General features: G+C 41.0%; 1 protein-coding gene across 1 annotated transcript in view; it reads right to left on the bottom strand.

The window, feature by feature from the left end:
• LOC135112348 (uncharacterized) overlaps nucleotides 1-7,500 on the bottom strand; it is a 159,163-nt gene that overhangs the window by 40,386 nt on the left and 111,277 nt on the right. The gene's annotated exons all lie outside the window — the stretch shown is intronic.

The raw sequence follows: 7,500 nt of genomic DNA, 5'->3' as shown, positions 1-7,500 counted from the left end.
AGTTTCTTTCTTTCCTTTAATTTTCCTGTCGTCCTTATTATTCTATATCTTAATTTTCTTCTCTGTTATCTCCTCCTCCCTTTCCTCTTTCTTCATCTTCCCTTCTCCTATTTATCTCCCGTTTTCTTTCCATTTTTTTTATTCTCCTTCCTTTCTTATTTCTGTTCCTCTTTCCTTTTTTCCTACCATCCTTACTATCTCTGTCCACTTATCTCCTTTCCTTCGTCGTCCTCCTCTTTCCTCTCCATCTTTCCTCCCCCACCTCTCTCTCTCTCTCTCTCTCTCTCTCTCTCTCTCTCTCTCTCTCTCTCTCTCTCTCTCTCTCTCTCTCTCTGCCACCCCACTGTGTTAAGAAAGGCGCCTTTACAGAGTAGAAAGTACGAATCTTATTATGTCCCGAGGGAGGCAAGGTCAGAAATCCCGCATAGATGTGTGCGTGTGCGTGTGTGTGTGTGCGTGTGTGTGTGCGTGCGTGTGTGCGTGTGTGTGTGCGTGCGTGTGTGTGGTCCTAGCTCTCTCCTTTCCTGGCAGTGAGTAAAGGTTTGGGTAGAGAAATTTTTCCTTACTCCTCTTCCTCCTCCTCCTAATCCTCCTCCTCCTCTTCTTCCTACTCCTCTTCCTCGACATTTATGGAAGTGACACTGACCTTAGAGAAGAGGAGAGGGGGAGGAGGAAGGAGGGAGGAGGTAGGAGGTGGTTGGGGCCGAGGGGAGGAGGGAGAAAAGAGAAAGAGGGGAGGAGAAAGGGAGGGAGGAGACTGACTAGAGAGAAAAGAAAGGGGGATGGGGAGAGAAATGGGAAAAGTTTGAGGGTGGAGGAGGCTTAGGAGGAGGAGGAAAAGGAGGAAGAAAAAGAAGAAAACGAGGAAGAAGACGAAAAAGAGAATAAGGAAGTGGGGTAAGAGGAAAAGGAAGAAGACGAAGATGTGGAGTAGGAGTAAGAGGAGGAGGAGGAAAAGGAGGAGGAGGAAGAGGAGGAAGGAAATAAGATACGAGAGAAGCTTGAGAAATTAAACAGGATATTTCTCACTCCTTCTCAGCTCTCTAAATATCCTCCTTACAAACTGAAGTAACCTGATCCGTCCTGGGCCAGTAATTCGTCTACCTGTGTTCTCATTGACGCACAGGTAAGCAGACACCTTGCATGAGTCGTCAGCTCTTCGTATGCTTAAAGACAGTATTCAGAAAGGTATTAACAATATTACCTGTGAAATGATGCAGTATTTTCGACTTTATTCTGTTTTTTGCGTGGTTTTGTTTAGATTTTTTTTTTTTTTGTGGTGATTTTGTTTCGTTTGTGTCAAGGATGAAATACATGATGATAAATGTAATAGAAAAAAATATATGAAGACCTGTGAAATTATACAAAATCATTAACTTTATTCAACCTATTCAGTATTTCTTTTAATATTCCAAGGTGATTTTGTTTCGTGTGTGTTACGATCGAGAAAAAAATAAATAAATCATAAATGTTAAAGAAAAACAATACAGTGAAGAAAGAGAAAAAGGAAAATATTGAAGAGAAGAAAGATAAGTAATAAATAAATCTCCATTCATCAACATAACTTTTATCAAGATTTAGAATTCTTGTACACTGAGAGGACAAAAAAAAAAGATAGAAAAAATTATTAACAGACGTAGGAATTAAGGAATGTTGTTTGTAGAAAGACATATGTGTGTGTGTGTGTGTGTGTGTGTGTTGCCAGCATGTTTGTATGTCTCTCAGTACGTATATGTTGGCAAGTGTTAAGAGACATGTGTGGGAAGACAGGTTTGGTTATTATTAGCACAGATGTGTTGGGAGAGTAACAGGTGACTAAGTGTTGAGGTGTGTAGGTATTTGTGTACGTAAATGGCTAAGAAATGGACAGGTGTGTGATTTTTAAGGTCAAGGGCAACAAAATGAACGAAAAACAGGTGTATAACAGGTGTGTACAAATGTCAACAGGTGCTTTCAGGTATATGCGCACCTACATTTAAAAACAGGTGCCTAGAAATGCAAGTCAGACACGTGTGGGATTGGAAAGCACAGGTGTTAAATGGCAAATGTGTATGAATAGTGACAGGTGTTTTCAGATGTGTATAGACTTGTATTTATAGGTTAGTAGGTCAGGGGGGGTGTGGAATAGGAGATTACAGGTGTGGAATTGGAGGCGACAGGTGTCAATTGGTAGATATGAGCAAATTAACATTGACAGGTGTTTTCAGATGTGTAGATACTAACATTTACAAACATGCTTGAAAAGTTAATAGGTCAAGCAGGCATGGGATGAAAGAGTTCAGGTTTGTAATCGTATGAGAGAGCATGTGCAGGTGTGTTCAGGTGTCTTCAGGTGTAGGAATGTGTAAATAAGTTACTATCACTTATAAATAGACGCTGGAAAATGTTAGTAGGTCAGGTAGACATAGGATGGCAGAGCACAGGTGTGTAGGAATGTGAGTGGGCGTGTGCAGGTGTGTCCAGGTGTGGGGTGGGATACAATAGACGCAAAAGAAGGGGGTCGCACAAGTTGCTACAAGTGAAATCTCCCTCAACCTGCTCTTCCTCCACTCTCTCTCCCTTCCTCCAGACTCTCTCTCTCTCTCTCTCTCTCTCTCTCTCTCTCTCTCTCTCTCTCTCTCTGATGATGAAAGGTACACGAAAGAAAGAAAATTGAAGAAATAAATAGAGAACGAAGAATGAAGAAAGAGGAAGAAGAGGAGGAAACAAAAATAAAAACAGAAGAGAGAAATAAGCTGTGTGCGCTGGACACAAGAGGAGGAGGAGGAGGAGGAGGAGGAAGAAAAAAAAGAAAAAGGGAAGAAAATGCTTAATACATGACATTTACTAATACTATTACTTCCGCGTTTAAAAAAAAAAAAAGAGGGAAGAGAAGACGCAATAGAGAAGGAAAGAAGATGCACAGAAGAAAGAGAGAACAGGAGGATGCGCCAAGAGGAGGAGGAGGATGTGCTGGAGGAAAAGGAAGTGTGCAAAAGGAGAAAAAAGGAAAAGAGGAAGAGAAAAATGGAAGCTATGCAGGAGAAGAGAGGGAAAAAGATATGCAAGAGGAGAAAAGAGAAAAAGATGTAAGGCGTACAGGAGGAAGAGGAGGAGAGAAAAGAGAAAAGTACGTTGGAGGAAAAGGAGATGGAGGTGTGAAGTAGGAAAGAGAAGAGATGTGTATTAGAAGCAAGAAGGAAGAAGGTGTGCAAGAGGAAAGTAACAAGATGTGAATTAGGAGAGGGAAAAGAACATGTGCTTGAGGAATGGGGAAGAGGAGAAAGATGAACAGGAAGAGAAGAAGGAAGAGGAAAGAGAAGAGAAATGTAGGAGTGGAGGAACAGAAGAGGAGGTGTGCTGGAGAAGAGGCAAGATGAAGACCACATTAGGAGGAGGGGGATCTGACGGAGGAGGAAAAGGAAGAGGAAAGAGAAGAGAAATGTAAAAGAAGTGCTGGAAAAAGAGGAAAGGGTGTGCTGGAGGATGAAAAAGGAAAAGAAAAGAGAGGAAAAAGGGAGGTGTGCAGGTTTGTGTCAAAGAGAAAGAGGGAGAAAGATATGCATTAAAAGTAGAAGGACATGCATCAGGGTGGGGAGGTAACAGAGAGGTGTGTTGAAGTCCTCTCGCTAACTATTACTTTCCGTGGGGTATCTGCCAAGACCAGGCCGCCTCAGGACCCGTGGCAGCTCCCTGGGTCTTGGCGGCGGAAAAGTCCACTCTCACTCCACTCTCACTCCGTTCCACTGGCTGCTTTCTCTCTTCTCCCCTCCCCACTCACTACTCTCTCCCCGACTGTCTATCTTGTCTGACTCTCTCTCAGTCTCTCCCCCACAACTCTCTCTCCCTCTCTCTCCATACATAAATCACACTGAAAATACTTAACTGGTCAAATGAGGTCAAAAGATTTCCTGGGAATGTACTCTTGTCTAATGTTTCTATCAGCCACAGGTGTGTATGCCCAGCCAGGTGACCTAATTACGGCTACCTGTGTGTGCTACTTCCGCGCCTTCGTCAGCTACGCGTTGGGCAGGTGAGGTAAGGGAGGGGAAGGGTATTGAAGCATTCGCGATGATCTTCCGGAGTTAGGTTAGTGAGACTTAGTAATTCATGGTCCGTATGATTTGAGAGCTCTTCTTTAGGTGGCTACGTAAAGGTTGGTTAGGTCAGGTTTGGTTTGGTTTGGTTTGGTTTGGTTAGGTTAGGTTATCTGGTTTCGTTTGATTAGGTTATGTTTATGTTAGGTTAGGTTAGGTTAGGTTAGGTTACGTTAGGTTAGGTTAGGTTAGGTACAACATTCTTTAATGTATTCAGTGTTTTTAAGGAATTATCTTAGTTTTCTATCGCGATTTTGTTTCATTTGTGCCGTAAACGAAAAACAAAGTAAATGAAATACAAAAATGATGGTCACTAGAAAGAAGGGAAGTAATGGAGGAAAAAAAAAAAGCGAATAAATAAACATTCTTATACCATTGCATCTCTTTACTATGACAATCTCTCAGTCAGGTATGGCGATTGGGCAGTCAGATGTGCAAGGCATGTAGTGTGTGGTGCTGGTATGCATGGTGGTATGGTGGGCACGTGTGAAGAGGAACTGTATGGTGTGGAATGGTAGGAGTATGCCATTGTTGTGGTATGGATAGTATTGGTAGTAGTAGTGCTGGTGCTAGTAGTTGTAGTAGCAATAGTGCAATAGTAGTCATAATGGTAATCACAGTAGTAGTAGTAGTAGTAGTAGTAGTAGTAGTAGTAGTAGTAGTAGTAGTAGTAGTAGTGGTGGTGGTGGTAGTAGTAATAGTAGCAAAAGAAAGAAGCAGTAGATTTCATAGTTGTAACAATACCATACTACCAGAAACGACTATGAAATAAGTAGTAATAGTAGTAATAGTAGTAGTAGTAGAAGTAGTAGTAGTAGTAGCAGTGGGCAGCAACTCTCGCCAGTCAACAATCTGGGGCACACAACACCCGTGGCCAGTGAAACCGTCTAGCTCTTGTCTGATGCTTAGATGGCTCCTGGTGCTCTCTCTCTCTCTCTCTCTCTCTCTCTCTCTCTCTCTCTCTCTCTCTCTCTCTCTCTGGTAATACGTCAGGTTACACATTTTCGTATTTTTTTTTCGGTGTATTGAACTCTATTTTTCGTCTATGATGCATGACCTAACGAACATACATACACACACACACACACACACACACACACACACACACACACACACACACACACACACACACACACACGCACACACAGACACTGTTTCTTCATTCATTATATTTATTCAGTTACTCTTTATTCCCTTCCACTTACGTCATAGGAGGTGAACAGAAAGGAACAGAATAAAGATGAATAGAAAGGGAGACACAGAAAGAGGAATTGAAATAGGAACACAGAAAAAGGAACACAAAATAACAAAAATGGAAGAAAATAACAGAGAAGAACAGAGAGCGAAGAACAGAAAGAAGGAGCACAGAAAGAAAACAGAAAGATGAGAACAGAGGGGGAACAGAGAAAAAAGGAAACAGAGCGAGGAAAAACACAGAAAAAAAACAGGAAAGGAGAACAGGAAGGAAAGAACAAAAAGAAAAGAGAAAAAGAGAAACTAAAACGAACAGAATAGTGAACAGAAAAGAGGGAACATAATGGAGGAACAGAGAAAGGGGGAACACAGGAGGAGGAACATAAAAGAAACAGAGAGGGAGAACAGAAAGGGGAACAGAGAAAACGGCGGCCGCTCCTCCCCAGGGTAGAAAACGGAGAACACCTAACCTTCCTTGCAAATGACGAGAGAGAATAATCAATGAACGTGTGTGTGTGTGTGTGTGTGTGTGTGTGTGTGTGTGTGTGTGTGTGTGTGTGTGTGTGTGTGTGTGTGTTTTATATACCTGCCTTTTGTCCTTTTTTGTAGGGAAGATGATAAAGAGAGGAAAGAAAAGAGTGGAAAACGTTATATGGACAGGAAATTGTAAATCTTTTTGTAATCAAGCTTATTGCCAGAGAGAGAGAGAGAGAGAGAGAGAGAGAGAGAGAGAGAGAGAGAGAGGTAGTGCATTTTGCTATCCATATCCTTCTTACTATTATATATTTTGTATTTCCATTTGTTTTGTTTACTAATTACACTTTATCTATTCTATTTGTGTGCGTTTTCTTTTCTTTGTTTATTTTCTTATTTTCTCTTTTCTTTGCTTCTATTTTAGTTATCTTATTTCAGCGGGAACACAGAAGCTACACACATTACTAAAAAAAAAAAAATGAAAATTCTGACTTTTAAAACAAATAATTTACCTGTTATTTTGATTACATTTTAGCTTTCCCCACAGACTCTCTTAATTAATTCACTTGTCGAACCAACAGGTGAGAATGAACACCTGGGGATTAGGAATGTACTAGCTCAACCTACTAGGGAGTCGAACCAAGACATAGGGATTTTTTAGGCAAGTGAGCTGACCAATGAGCCGGAAGGAAGCGTGAGATGTAAAGCTGGTTCTGGTATTGGAAGCTTATCTTTATTTCATTTATTTATTTAGTTAGCTGTGTGTTTATTTGTCTATATATATTTATATTTTATTTACTTACCTTTTTTTTTTACTTCTTTCTATTTTATTTTTTTTTTGTTTCTTTGTTTCTTTTATTTTTCTCTCTATTTTTATTTATTTACTGCTTATATTTTTATTTTGTTTTATTTATTTTTTTTGGGGGGGAGGTTTCTGGATTTCAAAACGTTATCTTTGCTGGTATAACTTGCACCTCTCTCTCTCTCTCTCTCTCTCTCCTCTCTCTCTCTCCTCTCTCTCTCTCTCTCTCTCTCTAACAGGTTTAGCCCATCAAAACCAAACCCAAAACCTTTTCACTTCCCTTCAGGCCAGCTCCATTTCTTCCCGCTCTCCCTTCCCCCTCACTGTACTCTCACTCTCTCTCCCACACCCCAGGCCTCCGTCACCTCCCCTCCTCTCCCTTCCCGTCCCGTGTCGTGGTCTTCCCTTCCCTCCTCTTCTCTCCTCCTCTCTCAGCCGCTCCACAAATTCTAAAAACAGTGAAAGTCCGCGTGGCTTTCAACATTTCTTTCTGCCAAATCGTTGAGTTCACGTGGTTGCTTCGCTTGGTGAGGCTGACTCTGTGGTGGTGTGTGCGGCAGCTGACGGGATGTGTGGTGTGTGTGTGTGTGTGTGTGTGCGTGTGGGGTGGTAGTAGTGTTGGTAGTGGTAGTACAAGTTGTTGTTTAGTTGTTGTTGTTGTTGTTGTTGTTGTTGTTATTGTTGTTATATTAATAATAATATGAGTAATAACAGTTAGTAGTAGTAGTGATAGTAGTAGTAGTAGTAGTAGTAGTAGTAGAGTAGTAGTAGTTGTAGTAGTAGTAGTAGTAGTAGTAGTAGTAGTAGTAGTGTGGTAGGAGTAGTAGTGGTATTAGTAGTAGTTTTTGCTGTTGCTGTTGTTGTTGTTGTTGTTGTTGTTGTTGTTGTTGTTGTTTGCTGACGTAACTTTCATTATTATTCATATATTTCTTGTTTTCATTTCGAGTTTGTACG

Source organism: Scylla paramamosain, chromosome 23, assembly GCF_035594125.1.
Source record: "Scylla paramamosain isolate STU-SP2022 chromosome 23, ASM3559412v1, whole genome shotgun sequence".
Lineage (NCBI taxonomy): Eukaryota > Metazoa > Arthropoda > Malacostraca > Decapoda > Portunidae > Scylla > Scylla paramamosain.
This window is presented reverse-complemented; position numbering and strand designations above follow the sequence as displayed.